The sequence below is a fragment of the Pteropus alecto genome, unplaced genomic scaffold (assembly GCF_000325575.1).
Source record: "Pteropus alecto unplaced genomic scaffold, ASM32557v1 scaffold33, whole genome shotgun sequence".
Taxonomy (NCBI): Eukaryota; Metazoa; Chordata; class Mammalia; order Chiroptera; family Pteropodidae; genus Pteropus; species Pteropus alecto.
In genome coordinates this window covers 2,184,353-2,201,624 of record NW_006435762.1, presented here as the reverse complement: position 1 = coordinate 2,201,624, position 17,272 = coordinate 2,184,353, and the positions used below count along the sequence as shown (strand labels likewise).

The following is a 17,272-nucleotide window of genomic DNA, read 5'->3' as shown; positions in this document are numbered from 1 at the left end:
CTGGCATAGTAGAAAAAGCATTAGTTAAGAGTCAAAAGTTCTGTCTTCCAGCCACAGGTCTACCACTCACTGCCACTGAAACCTTGGGCAGGTTCTCTAAGTCTGCATCTCTTTTCTCACTTTTATTGTGGTGATAATTTTACTTAGCATGCCCTCTCACTATTTTATATCATTGGTAACTTAATTAAAAAATTTAAGTGAAAGCCCTTTGAAAAGGATAATATGTTATCCCTACTATGCTCTCTGTCACATCTGATAAAGTTTGGTTGGTACTTATGCAAACTGGTAATCTCTCTGGGAGCTCATGGAAATGGTAGCCAATCACTACTTTATCAGAAATGGTTGCAGCTCCCAGGAGAAGACCTGCTTCTGTGGGCAAGCAGCAAGGTCCTAGTCCATGGCAGTGGGGGCAGGAGGGTGGAAAAACAGAGATTGCTGATGCTATTTTTCACTGATGCTTTTGGCACTAATATAGTGTATTGTCTGCGTTCTAGATTGGGTTAAAGTTGGACGGTAACTTCTGATAATCAGTCTAATAGGGCACTTCTATGTTCAAGATCAACAGGTTAGCCATTTTATAAACTAACGAAAAATTAGTCTGAATTTACAAAGCAACATAACCCTAATTTGGTACATGCCCCTAAATCATTTGAAAGCTCATGATCTACTACATGATGGTTCTGAAAATAGGAAACAAATCTTTCTGAAATCTTGGTGTCATAGTTTCACTACTCTGAAACTTATAATCACTGCCTTTTTCTGTTTTCAATCCAATATAGCCTCAGTTCCAACAGGCTTTGGAAAGATTTCCATAATTTGGCCTTATCAATTCTTATTCACCAATGCTTCTCAACTTTATGGTTCCTGGGATGCTCTAATGAGTCTATTGAGCAATGAGCAGATTCATGAGCAGAACCAGAGTCAGGTATTTATTAGATGAGAGTGTGAAACTGTTCCTTTTAAGCTACAGTAGAGTATGCAGAGGCTGAGACTAAATGCAGGGGTGGATTGGGGCGGGGTGAGAGAATGAGGTTAAAGTGTAGGGGAAGAGTATTCCTTCAGAGCCTGAATTCTTTGGTAATCAGTGGAGGCCAGGAGACGGAATCCTCGACTGCATCCAAGAGCTTTGGCTGATGATTGGGTATCTATTGCTACATAACAAATTACCCCAATACTTAGTGGCTGAAAAGTTTCTATGATTTAGGAATTCGAGAGCCACTTAGCTAGCTGAGAAGTTATGGCCCAGCTTTTCATGAGGTGGCATTTAAGGTGGTGGCTACAGTCTCACCTAAAAATTTGATCAGCACTAGAGGATCCACTTCCAATGGATGTCCACTCACATTTCTGACCCCAGCCAACAGAATAAATTTACACACCCGAAATGGAACAACCTCTACTGAGTTCCTGTAGACAAACATCTTACTGTTTGTCTTTTTCCCCTTTCCTTGAATGTTTCATCTTTCATTTTCCCCCCACATTTTGAAGCATTGTCTATTTTAATAGTCTGCTTCACATATTGACTAAAATGTACTTCAAGGTTAATTTTTTTTTAGTTTTTTTTTTTTTTTCAAAAAGTATCACTTCCAATAGAATTATGAAGATTTCTGTTTCTCTTCATGGGCTTTCTTTTACCTATCTTCAAAAAATTCCCTTGTCAGGAAATATTTCTCCCCACTATGTTTGGGGTTCCTAACTTAGTTGTTAGATGCCATAATGAATTTGCATTTGTATCACTTATTTTGGTTATTCTTCTCTGGCTCTCTACATTTCCATTTCAGTTTCTTAGAAATAAACTGCTGCTTGAGTGACTAGCAAATGAATTAGAAAAAAAAAATGTTTTTCTTCTGATATCAGGATGTCTATGAAAAACAAAACAAAACAAAACATAGAGGACATTTATATCGAAGGTAACAACTATTTTATAGAGTTAGAACTCCATTTAATAATAGCTAAGATTTATTAGGTGCTTATTATGTGCTAGGCATTGAGCTGAGTGCTGTGCATGGATTATTTTATTTAATCCTTTCAATAACCCTGTGAGATACTATCATTATCCTCATTTACAGATGAGGAAACTGAAGTGATAAGTAACTTGGCACATGTCACTCACCTAGCACATAGTGAAGCTGTTATTTAAATCTAGGCTGTCCTCCTCCAGGGTCTGTGCTTTTAAACACTCTACTATTCTTCCTTATAAGTCTCTACTATGTACCAAGCATTGTACTAAGTGCTTTATATACATCATCTCTATTTTTTGTTCTTAATGAACTCCTATGATATAGGTGTCGTTATCATAATTTTAAAGACATTCAAAGAGAGGTTCAAGAAGTTTAAGCAACTCAGTATCACATAACTAGAAGCAGACTCCATCGATCGAGAGCTCTAACATTAGAAGGCTACAGATTAGCAAGAAATGGGATGAGACTGATTGCTCGTGAGCCCAAGTGATTTCATATTTGTCAAAAAGAAACCTGTGGTCTGCTAAGCCCTGGGAAGAAGGTCTTCTTACTTCATATGTCAGGTTACCACATTTGGCCCATCAGCATCCCTGCTAAAGGCCACAAAAGGCAGGTCATTTGTGAAAACAGACTGTTGCCACCACACTGTAGGTGTGGGTGATTTGACAGCTGGGTCATGAATGTCATTAGCCACTGGGATCACCTGGACCACATTAAATAAAATTATTGGAGGTAGGGAAGAATTAGAAAAGAAATGTCGGTTTGCTTTCCACAAATACTATGGGCAGAGGATTCACTAATTCATTTGTCTTATCTTGTCACTGCTATGGAATATTTTTCAAAACCTAAACCAAATTCCGTGAATTTACATTTTACTTTGGACTTACATTCTACAGTATGCAAGTAACTGAAAATCAAGTATAATCAAAATTTTCCTGTTCAACCCTTAAACCATCAAGCGTTGAAAAGAATCTCCTTGGCTTTGGTAGAGCATCAGAGGAAGTGGTGTATTTGCACTCAGGGACTGCACAGTGTGAAAAAATACATATCTCTAAACCCGAGAGTCATACTAAACACAACAAGATACTGTACTTGTGAAACAAAAGGCATCTGAACACTGATTCCTGTGGAAGGAACAAATGATTCATGTCTCCATCTTATAATACTTTTTTCTTGGTAAAGAATCGTTCTCCGTCTCCCCCTCCCCTTTCCCTTCCCTCTTACTCCTTTCTCTTTGCAACAGTTGAACATTAGCATGTTCAACTCCACTATGCTTTCCAAGATTAAAATTCAACAAAATATATTTTATAAAGACTTTTAATGGCTTCCTTGAAATATTCCAGCATTTGTTACCAAGGATATTTGTACAAGACATGATAAACATTTAATATGGTAATTTTTGCAGAGACAACAGAAACCCCTACAAAATTAATACAAATAAGTTAAATAGCTAAAGTATTTAGTGAATCATTTAGATTGGATTCATTGAAAGTTTTTTTTTTTTTTTTTTTGAGGCTCTATGAACTTTGCTAGCTCTCATAAGAGTGGAAATGGGGAGGAGGAATATAATATTGTGAAAGACAATCTAATATTACACAAAAGCATGAGTTTAAAATCTGTAGTCATTTCAATCTTACCTTCCTAGGTTTATAATTTCAACTTTCTTCATCTCACGACTGGGTTCCGTGGCTCATTTGTGAATTGGTAGTCCAGATTACGTGGGGAGAGAAATTGTATGTGAATCAGGGTGCATATTTTTCTTTTCTCTTTAAGTATTGCCATTCGAGTCCCTCCTGGCATTCTTCCTTCTGATTGTAGGGCACTGCATTAGCAAGCTTGAATTTATTTTCCAGCCAAGAACTACATATCAAAACATAAATGCTTTTGAGAATCTGCTTTTTTTTGGAAATTGACCGGAACTTAATTCTGGAGTTTATAGACAGGCTATTTTAGGATTTCATTTTAAGTTGAAGAATTGAATCAACATAATTTGTAAAAAGATATTTTTAAAGCCACAACTCAAGTCACTGTCTACATTTTCACAATGATACTGAGATTTCATTGGTACTTTAACCATTATTTGACATTTTACTGTTTCATACGTATCAAAAGATATGACATCCTTCAAAGGGATTGTAAGCCTACCACACTTTTCTGCCTGTATAGAGGTTTTATTTTTTAATTTTAAAGTATCTATCTATGGTCACTGACATAATAAAATGGAATTTTAGGATTTTTCCAACATAAAGAGAAGATAAATATTTCACTAAAACATTGATAAGAACTTAACATATTGATCATTGCTTGATAATTCCTAGCAGAGACATCATAACCAGCACCTGCCGTCAGAGCTTTGAAGTGAAGCAATAATTCTGAGGCCAGAGCTGCCTCACCATCCCTCCCGCTTCATTTCGTGTATGCCTATTTAGTGAGAAGCAAGCACTTTCAGTAGATCACATATTAATCACAGCCATTAGTGCTCTTTACAAGAAGATTGTGTGGTCGCTCCTGTGAAATGTTCTGTTCTTCAGGATGATGAGTTAATTCATCTGGAACAATGTTAGTTCATCAGGGTTTGTGGTTTATCTAAAGATCAAATTCCTATAATTTTGTATGCCATCTGATTTAATGTCCACTTAGTTTAGTGGTTAAATGGCCATTGGCAGGCACAACACATGAATCCAATATTGAAAAATGGAGAAAAGGCAAATTTTAAACATTTAATTCAGGCATCCTTAGATTGAGATCGCCTTGTTGCTTTTCTTTCTCCTGGGGAAATAGATATCTAGATAATGCCAAATCTTATTATGTAAAGCCTAAATAGTAAAAAATGATGCTTGAAAATATGCCCATAGTAAAAATCCATGTTTTAGAAAGGCTTGTAATGGAAGAGGATAGGAAGGGGTGGGTTGATTTTGAAATGAGATTGTACACAGTCCTTTGGAAGGTTCTCATACCATATACTCAATTACAATGACAACACTTCAGAGGCAAAGAATCAACTGGCTAGAGTTTACTAATAACCTACTTTGTTTATGAGCTAGATAGACCTTCCAAATGCTTTCAAGTTGAATGTAAAGTTGAGGCTTGATTTTGTCTCTGTTTGTCTATTACTATTTTGCAGTTAACATTTTTCAGTCAAGAGTTGAAAACAGTCAATTGATAGAAAAATATATGGGGGAATGCTTATATGCTTTGCTGAAACAGATGCAAAGTAATACAAAGCTTTATTTCCAAAAATGTTCCCTTTGGCGTTCCAGCAGGAGAAAGGGACTTTGATACATGTTTAAATATCTGTGTTGATGCTAGATGAAATAAGCCAAAAAAGCTTCTTGACAGAAGGACTTCTTAGACTTTGAGATTCTTAGAGCACTTAGGAAGTTGATGTTCATTGTGAGGCTCCAAGAGGGAGCTATCTTTACCTCATTTGACCACAGAACACATTATCAGGGAATACCTGTTAACAATTCCCTGAGTAGAAAATACTGGTGTGAAGGGCATTTCTTGCCATCAAACAGCTTATGGCAGATTGGCAGATAACAGAAATATCCCAAATGACCCTAAATATCATGACTGACTAGCAAATGATTTTAATAATGAGTACTGTAAGAATTTCAAGGAAGGGACCCTGGAGAACCATGTATCAGCTTGATAAATAGAACTATTACTTCACCTCCTTGATCTATTGTTTCATTTCCTGAATGCTGTGAATATCAGATAAGAAAAGTGAAGGGCCTGCATGAACACACAGTTAAAGGGCCAAGAGCTTCTACAATCTATCCCCAGGTGTTAACCAGAGCTAAAGATTTGTGTGGAGGGAAGAATCAGTAAATGATCCTGGAATGATAAATTTGATATCAAATTATAGAGGCGATTGCATTTTGGATTAGGGGCTTTATTTTCTAGCAAATTAATGTGGTTTTTCTTTGTTTTTTACCTTTTTTGGTTTGTTTTTAGTTCAACAACAACATTGTTGTAACTTTATTATATCAGGAAGACTAATTTTTTGTAAGAAAGATGCCACAAAATTCAGGCTTAAAATGACAAGGGCCTTCTTAGGCCAGTGCCAGTGGGAAGGGGAAAGCCCTGTAGAAAGAAACAAGCAAATTGACCAGGGCAGTTAGTATTTACTGGGGATAAAAGAAAGGGAGGAGACCAGGACATTGTCCAGATGAAGGCTGACAGTTGGTACAGAAACAGCGATTTTGTGGGTGGCGTGAGGAAGAAGAGCAATAAGGAACTACTACTCCTGGGATGCAGCAGTGACAAGAATTTCTATCTCTAAATTCCTTAAAAGAGAATTAGCAGTGCACCAATTGATTCCCAAGGAGGGGCAGCGTAAAAGAGCAGTTTCCTTGGATATTAAATATAGTAATTCCTCAGACATTTAGCCATAAGTAATTCACTCTTGAAAAGGAAGTTCAAAGGTAATTCAGTCTATTATAAAAAGATGTTACCGAAGATGTCAATGTAAATAAAACTTGATTTCATCCTTAAGAATCTTACAGTGGCCATTAAGGAGGACAAGAACATTATAGAAATAACTGTAAGCTCAGGTAGAACTGGCTATAAAGCAAGAGAGAAGCACAGATGATTTGAGGCGAAGCATGCAAAGGTCAAACCTGGTTAGGAATGAATGGACATAAAAAAGGAGGGGCTTTGCAGGACAAATAAGATTTTGTTCAAGATAACTGAGGCAAAATGAATTATAGATTAAGAAACAATAATGATTCTAATTATAATTATAATAGTAATAATGATAATAATAATAATAGCTATGTGTCAAGCATGATTCTAAGTGATTTATATACATTGCCTCATTTATTTTAAAAATATGGAGTGAGATTGTACTGAATTATTATGCCACAGGGAACCACTGAAGAATTTAAACAGGGGAGTGATAAACATCTGATGCTGGGAAAGATTATGTGTAGAGCAGAAACTGGTGGGAGGATAAATAATGGTCAGAAGATCTGTTAGGAGGTCATTGTAATAATTCAGATGAGAGATAACAAGCCTATAAGCTAGGCATCCAAACTAGGTGGGAATTACAATCAAGGGAGGAGCCGATACATTTTTTTCAACCAGCATTAACTGAACACCTATTATATTCTTGGCATTATGTTAATTCTTTTTCAACAAACATTAACTGAACACCTACTATATTCCCAACATTATGTTAGGCTCTGGGCAAAAGGGGCAAAATAGATAGACCCAATTCTTGCCATCCTGGCATTTAAAGTCCGCCAGAGGTTATTGTAGAGAATAAATTCCCTGGCCTTGGTAACAAATATCGATCTAAAACTAATTCACTCCCTTCCCCCCCGCCCCCCCGCCGTGTGTGTACATGGGGGGAGGGGGTTCCTACCCCAGTTTTCAGGGCCCTTGGATCTCACTGGTATTTTACTTCTGCCTCAGCATTCTCCCTTTTACTGATTGGCAGAAAACACAGTGGGTGGGACTGAACAAACTCAGCTGCAAGCCAGACAGAGACAGACATCTTTGGGGGTAGCACAGCTTGAGAGAAAAAAAACATTTTTCTTAAAATTCTTCTCTTCCTTAGGTCAGGGTAAGGATTAGGGCAACTGGCATTGGAATGGAAGAAAGAGGATAGAAAAATACTTTTACTTTACCATTCCCCAAAGTGTAGACCAGACTATCTTCCTTATTGTGTGTATGTAACTCTGCTCTAACTCATTACACAAACACAAATACTGTGAAACTTATAGTATTTTGACCTGTTCCCATGAACTCAGAGCAGTTCACACTCATATTACCCAATTTATTTTCCTAACACTCCTATTAGGCTGATATTATGAAAGTTTCATGGAAAATGACTCAAAGGTTAAGCGACTTATCCAAAGGCACACAGCTAGGAGTGGGGACAGGAGAGATGTGCTTAAATGCTATCTTAAAAGATAGAATTAATGAAAATTAATGAAATAATAAAAAATTAATTTCTTACAGAATCAGGGGTAATTCCAAAAACATTTAGTACCTTAATTTTTTGATCTAAACTTAGGAAAAATGAGGAATTTGGCTTTTTGACCAATTATGATCATGATCCATGTTGTCTTCTACAAAATAAAAAGATAATAATGATTTTTGCTCAATGATCTAAAAACGCTTATTATCTGAACAATCATATTGATGCGTTATGTGTTTTTTGTGAATATTTGTTTCTTGGTTTTTATGGATATTTATTTACTCATTTTTTTCTTCAAATTTATCTTTTAATGCTACACATCTGAGCTCTTAATATCTACTTTTGGGGGACAAAGAAGAGAAAAATAATGATATTTTGTCTCTTTTTCTCTACCAAAATTTTCCCGTATTTTATTAAAGCTTTTATTTTGTCATGGTGTTTTTATTTAAGCTTGGTATACATTTCTCATTGTTGTGCTTCACCCACAAAATAACCACTCAGCATAATAGCTTAGGACTGAAATACATCAAAATAGCCAAACAAAAAATTTTTAAATATGGCAGCCTTAATTGGAATTTAGGAAATAAATCTTTGAGTATAATAATTTATTCACTAGAGCTGTTGTCTCGGCAAAGTATTTCATCTCAGTTTCCAAAGAGCTGCTAGTCATTACTAAATATATTTAAAGTTGAAGCAAAAAAAAAAAAAAATTCAGTTTCATTCTGGCCAAATATACTATAAAATACTCAACTGTTAAGGAAGTCATCTGCGTTTTTAAAAAAAAGATCAGATAGGTGATTATGCTTGTGTAGTTAATTAATAAAAAGGGAAGTAGGTAATGGTTCACTGGGGAAACTTTTCTATCACAGTAACTAGGATGAGGCATCCCGTGCTATAATAACAGGGTGCTGATTATGAACGCACACAGTGCCGTCCTACAAAGACATCAAGATTTGTAGGAAATCAACCCTCCAGCAGTCCTGGCAAGCCAGACTGACCCCAGCAAATGAAAATAATCAAAAGTAATTAGAAGCGTGCTGGACTACTCCTCCGAGAGCCGAGCAGGAGAGTAAACATGCCTGGATCCTCGAGCCACTGCAAAGGCCCATGTCTGAGCTGTTAGGTGCCCTGACCTTGTCCACATAAAGATGTGATTTATGAAGTGCAGGGCACAGCAGCAGGGCTTCTGTCTTCTCCTGGAGAACCAAATTACTGAGGTGGAGATTAACATGCTTTCAGTCGGGCCCATTTCCAGACCAAGGGAAATTTTTTATTTACATTTTTTTTTTACCTTTAATTTCCTCTTTTCTTTTCTTTTTTTTTTTAACAGTCTCCCCCCACCACCCCTGCCCCAGATTAAAAAAAAAAAAAGCAAAGTCCATCAAGAAAGACCGCACATATCTCTCCTGAGTAGTGGTGACGTGGGTTGATGACTATAGACACTCGGAGCCTTTTTTTGTTTGTAAACTCTTATTGTGCTGGACCATTTTGCCGGGTCTACCTACCCAGCGTCACAGAATCTACCTTCAAATTTAGGAACCAAGTTTGTGAAATACTCCCCTGATTAAAACATATAAATTAAAATTAAATATAATATTACCTTTGATTCCATAACTTTCTGATCTAGTTTCTCTTGCCTAAACGTTATGCTTCAGTATAAGGCTTATTCTTTAAGTAAAAAGACTTGGGAGAAGACTTAGTCAAGAATGGGAGGGAAAGAACGTGGAGAAACAAATTGGTGTTTCTATATTAGAAGAAATATTTATATGTGATTCAGTGGGAATTCTCTTGAGTCCTAAAGACATAGTTATATATTTTTTTCTTATCACAGGTCAGGTAAGATTTTACAAAATCCTATTCTGATATGGAAAAGGAAGCATTGATTTTCTTTTTAAACATACATCAATATCTGTACATGAAGCTAATTTAATTAGCAGGCATTTATTGTTCAGCCAGATGTCAATTTCTCACATTATTTTACGTTTCTTGACATGAACTGTATGAAACAGGATTTAACAGGATCTCCATGAATGAAACGGCACTTGAGAAATGTAAAAATGCACTTGTATGTTCTTGAAAAGCTGCAAAAAAAAGAAAGAAAAAAAGAAAAACTGTTAAAAATGTCAGGCTTGGAGTTCAGTCAGTGAATGTTTAGCCACCTCAAGAAACCCAAAGCTGCAGAATTAAGGGAACTCTACTTAGGTTGAGGTTATAAAGTGCTTTCCTCTATAAACTAAAAACATAATGTCAGGGTGAATGGGAACATACTTTATTAACTTTATGGTATTGAAAACTGCCAGCAAGTTGTCTTGTTTTTAAATATTGTCCTCTGCAGAGTGTTACAGGGCTGTTTGTCCACAGGAAGCCTATTAAAAGTGGACAGTGCAGTCATTTCATCTGGCTTTGGCTGGACTGCTTTTCTTTCCTTTAATGATGTGCTGGAATGTACCATGCCCATAGGGTCTCCATTAGCAGAACTTTTACTTCTGGGACAACCATGAAGTTTAAGGCTTAAAAGAGGCATCAGCTTACAGTCTTGTGGGAATCACTTGAATACTGGAACACTAACTTCTTACTGCTTTAACTAATATATTGACTTATTTTAAATAAACAGTTACACAATGAAGGCAGAGCCAGTGGCCTTATTGGAAATCTTTGAGCCTTTTAAAGATTCTGCAATCAACCCAGATGGGGGAGGAAGGAAGGGGCCTGAGGAGGGTTTATGCCCTTTTCAAACCAGGAAGAAAACACATTAACCTCTCCCACCCTAGTCTTGCCATCTGCCAAAGGGGGTTCTTTACAGCTCCCAGAAAAATCTATCAACTTATACTCAAACCTCATATTTTCCAATTCTTTTTTTTCCCTGGTAAACAACAATTAACAGGACAGCGCAGAAAAAACAATCATTCCTTCTGGAAAAATGTTTTTAAAATACGGTTCTCTTTTTAATCATTGCTGATGAATCACTCTATTTTCTGCCTTCCTCAAAGCTATACGTTTTTAGTAGTATGTGCTCCCATTCCATCCCCTTAATATTTAGATCATCTGTCCTGATACATGTTTGCAAATTAAAGCTGGTTTGAGATTATAGTAAAACCATTATTTTTAATAGCCCATTTCAAGAGCAGTGCTAAACACTGCAGAACGCGCATGTTACTGATTACTGCTGAGCAGACAGCGGCTTTTGCAGATTAATTTGTAACTGGGAACTACTGTAAACAGATTTCACCAGAAATCCCAAGGAATAAAGGGAATTGGTGGTGGTATTTGGCTCCTTGTCTTTATTATTTTAGAAATCTCCTGATGGAAAGCAAGTTAACCAGAGAGAAAAACAAGCCCCTTGCAAAAACCTTTCCTCCAGCCCTGTCTCCTCTTGTTTGCCTTCTAATCAGGGTAGGTTGGTCAGGGTCTTCTCCTAAAGGGCGAGTATTTAAATATCAAGAGGTGCTTCTACAAGAAACAAGGCCCATCTAGCTACTCTGGGATTTCAGGCCCTTTTTTTTTTTTAAACCGGTTTGTGTCGTTAAGAAAAAGTGTGTTGATTCTGCCTTTACATGACATTACTATATAATGAAAGGGGAGAGGGGTTTGGGATGGGAGAGAGGGTGGGCTGCGCAGAGAGAGAGAGAGAGAGAGAGAGAGAGAGAGAAACTGTGTTTGCTGGGTCCTTCTGATGATTTCCTTTAGTCTTCCTCACAAATTATTCACTAGAGAACAAGACTGATGATGATGATATTAACAAAATAATATGAATGAGGCTAACTCTTCCATTTCTCTAGATAAATCTCCCAAGGTCTCAGAAAGAAAGTGTTAAATCTTTCGGCTCTATTTTAGGAAGAGAATTTCATACGTAGAAATAGTCTTAGTTCAGGCCAGTCAGTGTCTGCGGGTCTGGACTGCAGGGTGCACTCGTCCCTGCTTGAGGCTCAGGAATGCTCGGGACCACGGGCAAGGCGAAGGGCAAAACACGGCTGGCCGCGCCCGGCAAGCGGCTGCGGGTTCACCTGGGTGGCTGGAGCCGCTGGCGCTGCGCCTTAATTCGGGGTGCATCGCCATCTACCGGCCTCCTGCCGCACCTGCAAGTATCCGGACCTTAAAAGTCGCCCCGCCCCGCCAACCCAATATAAAGAAAAAAACTCAGAGGCCCTTTCCACGAAATCCTAATTTAGCTTGGACCTGCCACAATTCCACACAACCTTTTGTTTTACCCACCGATGTTTCCTCCTTTTCAGAACAGCTTTATAAAGGGCAAGGAGGTGGGGGCCGCGGGGCTGGGAGGAGGATTGGGGCGCTGAGCTCTCAGACCCCCTGATCAGGCCGCACTGTCTGAAGCAATCGGTTCCCCAGATTACTTGTATTTAATACACAATGCATCATAAAACAAATCCCTCATCCTGACAGGAAGAAAATAGAACAGCTCATAGCTCGAGCCGGTCCAATTTATGGCTAAATTAAAAAAAAAGGGGCGGGGGGGGGGGCTCCGACAATGGGCAAGTTGAGGAAGGGCAGGAAATCAATGGCAGCAAACCGGGAGCTCTTAAAGGTTCTCAAGCGCCGAACACTGGGAATATCTGACCGGGTTTCAGGTTATTTACAAAGGATTTTTCCTGTCCTACCTACCACTGCTGTGCGATTTTCCCCTCAAACAATGGCCATTATCTGAAATAACAGTTCAATGTCACAGATAACAGGCCACCAAAACGAATTAGTCACCACCTCTTGTCATTTTCTCTGCCCCACATCCCTCTCTTTTGTTACTATTTTTGTTTTTCAAATCAGCATTTTGGGGAAATATAGACCTACTAGATTAACACGTCTATTTGCACTTGGAGAAAACAAAAAGGGGACCTGTCCCCCTTTGCAGATAAAGTTTAACATAAGCGCGCTCCCCTCTCCCTCCGCCCCTCCCCCTCAAGTGTCCCTTGACTCGCTTACTTTGCTTAACTTTCCATTGTTGAGCTAAGAAGTTGGATTTTGTCCATTTGTTTTTATGAATGGAGATTTGTGATAAAAAGCGTTTATTTCCATTTAACCGACGGGTTTTATTAAAATTTCCAAGGTTGGCTAAAGTAAATACACAGACCCTTTTATTTTGCCACGCGTTTCCTATATTCTTTCTTCCAATGTAGTTTCTGAAATGTGTCAATAAAAATAGACCATGTATGTTAGAAAGTTATTAATCACCTTATAGTACTGATCACCCAAAGCAGCATTTATAATGTTAAAAGTTTAAAGATAATCTGAGTTGTCAAACTGCTTAATTTCACTTTTGGGCGATCATGGTGCTTAATTAGTGTATTAAAGAATATGGCAAAAATTCACCAGACAATCGTCAACCTCTCTGAATCCATAATACGCTATTTGGGCAGGTTATATGCTAATAATGTTTCAGATTTTTAAATTTCTCCTAAGAAAAATATGATTTGGAAAAAGTAGCATGCTCATCTGCTGATTAACTATAATAATGGAGGGAATAAATTAGAGTACGGATTTCAATAATAAAAAATGATGCTTAGAAAACTGGAAATGTACATATCAACTTTTCACTCTTAAGTTGCTGTTTTCTGAGAATTTCTAAACTAATTATGTTTAGCATGAGCCAGCGTCCCTTTACCTTAAACCTCATCCTTGCCCTCCAGCGCCCCACCCCCAGCCTCGGTGCACACACCCTCACACCCCCGAAAGCACTTCTCCACCCCATTACTCCCATCCCCCATCCCCAATACACGCGCGCGCGCGCGCGCGCGCACACACACACACACACACACACGCACGCGCTCTCTCTCACACACACACACACATACACACACACACACACACACACACACACACTTACACTTGTGCTTTCAGGACATTGAAACAGAGGATATTTCCCTGGGGAAAGAAATCCTGGCTGGCGAGATCTCCCCATTGGTTGTTTACCCAGAGAAATCTACATGTTTAAGGGGAATGGTGCATCCATAATCAGTCTGTCCCTATAGGACTTAGGTCTTGGCGACCTTTTTGTGACCTCTCCCGCCAGAGGAGGCTGCTGTCACTTTAAAAATTTACTGAGAGGAGCCCGTCTGGCTTCCGATCACTCTGGGCGGCGGGAGATAGCTCCCTTTCTCCCTCGCCCCGGGTTCTTTCTGGATGGCCGAGCAGATCCTCTTTAAAGAGACAGTTCATGAAACAGAAACCCGGCGGCTGAGCTTGGAGTTGCGAAAGGGGACGATCCCGTGAGGATCTAAGACCGGGGAAGGCGCTGCGGAGGATCTGAAAGGGGGCTAGAGCTCCCCTCGCCTCTCCAGGCCCCCCACCTTTTCAAACTCTCCTCCTCCTGCCTGTTTTTGCCCCCTTTGAAACTGGGAGAGAGAAGTGAAAGAAGTTTTAGTGGGTTTCAGATAACTTTCATTACACATCGGGCTGATAAGAGCAAGAGAAAGTGAGAAAAGAGGGAGGTGATGTGAACCAGAAGGAATAGTTCCGAGCTCATTTAGAAGGGGGAAAAAAAACAAAACACACCAAACCCGGGTCACCCAGCCGAGAGGAGGCTGCTTTCCTGGTCTTAAAAATACACTGTTGGCGGACAATAAATCTGAAACGCGTGGTCCTGGCGAGCAGATCCTAGAGACGGACAAAGTTATCAGAAACCCGTTCGGAAATCGAGACTCGAGGCTTTTTTTTTTTTTTTTAACATCTCGAAATGTGGCTCGGGATCGTTTGAAAGGATTTTCGTGCAGGAAAACTGGGGGCTGCTGATTATTTTATTTTGTTTGTTTTAACTCTTCTGTGATTGCGTTTTATTGCTGAGTTGAGGCCATAGAAATCTTAAGGTAAGAGAACTCATTTATTTAAAAAAAGAAACTCTTGGCGATGTGCATAGTTTGTAACTTCGGACAGTTTCCTGCCTTGGCACCCCTTCTCCCGGTGCCCCCCCCCCGCCCCTCCCCCCAGCCTCCTTTTCCTACTTGCCCTCTCAGTCTCGCGGAGCCCGGCGGCTTATCTACGTTGCCGGGACTGGCGATTTCCTTGTTCCTCCTGTGGAACGGTGCGGTCTGGACGCGTCTCCGGGGTGGGTCGTCCGGCCTTCGGTGGGTCTCTCTGCCGGCTGTCGGCCTCTTTTCCTCGCGCTCTTCTCCTACTTCCCCTCCCTCTGTGTGTCTGTCTGTCGGTATCAGGGACGCAGAAGGTGGGGCTGCCAAAATCTGAATTCCTGGCACCCGCCACGCGACTTTGGAGCCGCTTTCGGCCGAGTTCCACCTTGCCAAGTAACAGCTTTGCTGTCCAACATCGTGTGCTGCTTCGCGAGAAAGTCACATTCGGACTCTTTGGCTGGATTGTGGAGATTTCCACCGCCCCCCCCCCCTTTTGCTGTTGGTTTTTTGAAAGGGGCTTTCTCTCTAAAGTCCACCTAAAGGGAATTCTTTTTTTTTTTTTTTAAGCTATCTTTGAAACTTGAAAACTTTTAAAAACACAGGAGTGTGTTAGATGAAATGACGGAAGATGTGTTGTTACTGTATTTTATTCGGGATTTCCAAGACGATTAAGACATTAGGGAGACAAACGCAGTTCTGCTAGCAAATCAAAAGTGAATAATTCACTCAGTGGGGAAACGTTTCTGGAGAAAGTTAAGCTTTTTTCTTGGGGCTAGAATATTGAGAGTAAGAAATGTTGGTGAAATATTTGAATAATCATGTAACATATATATGAAAAGACATTCTTTGGAAATGAACCTGTTTTTAAATTAATTTCACTGTTGACAGTGGCAATGGCAATAATGTTAACACGGAATAAAATTACACCTAGAGTTTTTATGTGCAGCATATGCAACACTTAACTCCCTGCCCCCGCAAAAAGGGAACGCTGGAAAGCTAAGGGGGTAGATGATTCTTGACTTTGAAATTAACAAGTTTTCCACGTCTTTCTGCAAATATGAAATGGAACTGGTGTTGCATTTCATTGACTTCACCCTATTTCCTTCATTAAATATTTCTCTAGTGTGTCAGTAAAACTGCCTTTTTTTTTCTAGTCAAGGAAACAAACAACAAAAGATCTACCAAAAACCAAACAAACCAGAAAACAAACAAAACAACAATCCCAACTTTTTACTATTGCTATTGTTATTTATGCTCATTCTAGACATCTGAGGAGGGGGCAATCTCAAATTGCCATTCCATTAGTGTTACTCAGCAATGAGAGTTAAAGAAAATAACTTAAAGTTTGTAATGTCACATATAAGAAAAATTTAAAAATCTGTCCTCTTTAGAGAGAGTGTTTAATGTAGACTTTTTGTTGTTAATGTGAAGAAGTGTCCTTAGAAAAGACTTGATGTGTGTGTGTGTGTGTGTGTGTGTGTGTGTGTGTGTGTGTGTGTGTAGCAATTATCATTCCCTATCTTCTGTTCTGATTTTTCTTTTTAAATTGTGGAACTACTTATTGCCCTTAATTGCCTCATGGCCAAAGGCTTATTCATAGTGCCTCTTGACTAGAGCCCTCAGAGCACTGGGCTTCTTCTTGAAGTTTGTGGTGAGTTAATGAGTTGTATCTGCAGCTGGGTGATTACCTGAATTCTATGCAATTTGGTCTGTACACTCAAGAATTTATTTTAACTTTTATACAAGTATAGATACAGCAGAGTTCTTTGGGGCTTATTTAATTCATTAATTTTTGTTCGAGACTGTATTGTTTAGTCTTTGATAGGAAACTTCCTCAAGTTTGCATTAACTGATTGACGTTAACACTACCAGCCTTTCTGGTTATTCACCATCAGGTCAACAACTCTGCAGCTTTTGATACTGATGTTTGAAAAATTATTGCTACTAGTGAATCAGAATAGTTTTAAGTAGGCAAAACTTTAAAAAATGGACTTTTCCCAATTCCACTTTTTTGTTTAATAGATGTCCTAGGTAATGATTAATATTTAGGATAGGCTGAATGTAAAATCTAATGAAAAATAACAATACACAATCATATGTAATGATGGCAATTTACTGTAATATTCTTAGATATTTTTTTACTGGTTCACAAGCCAGTTTTGTTATTTTGTTTACTAAACGTAAAATTGAAATATGCATTGGCATGTGTTAACTAAAACATTAGGTTGCCATATTTTGCATGAGTGTTTACCAATCATTTGTTTTCGTTTGCTTTTCTTTAGTTTGGTCAGAAGCATCTGTGAGACAAATCTTATTATCTTCAATTAAGGGTGTGATTTTATGGTAGTGAAATGCAAACTCAAAGTGAATTTAATATTTAGATTAAAGTTTTTTAATTGAATTAATTGAAAGTGCAAAATGTGGAAGTATACATTTCCATGAGGACACTATCTGAACGTAAAATATTGACTATTTAGTTTAGAAATATTATGTTAATATATGTTATTGAATGTGATTTTAATCACAGGATA

At 38.6% G+C, this 17,272-nt stretch overlaps 1 protein-coding gene across 9 annotated transcripts in view; it reads left to right on the top strand.

Annotated features, from left to right (window-relative positions):
- MECOM (MDS1 and EVI1 complex locus) overlaps positions 1 to 17,272 on the top strand; it is a 528,538-nt gene that overhangs the window by 452,624 nt on the left and 58,642 nt on the right. The window contains exon 1 of one of the 9 annotated variants that reach the window (XM_015588566.2): positions 13,978 to 14,699. The exons of 5 other annotated variants lie outside the window; for them this stretch is intronic. The gene's annotated coding sequence lies outside the window, so the exon portion shown is untranslated. Of the gene's footprint in view, positions 1 to 13,977; positions 14,700 to 14,844; positions 14,958 to 17,272 lie in introns of those variants that run through there. 3 more of the 9 variants (XM_015588568.2, XM_025046059.1, XM_015588567.2) reach the window with 3 other exon arrangements.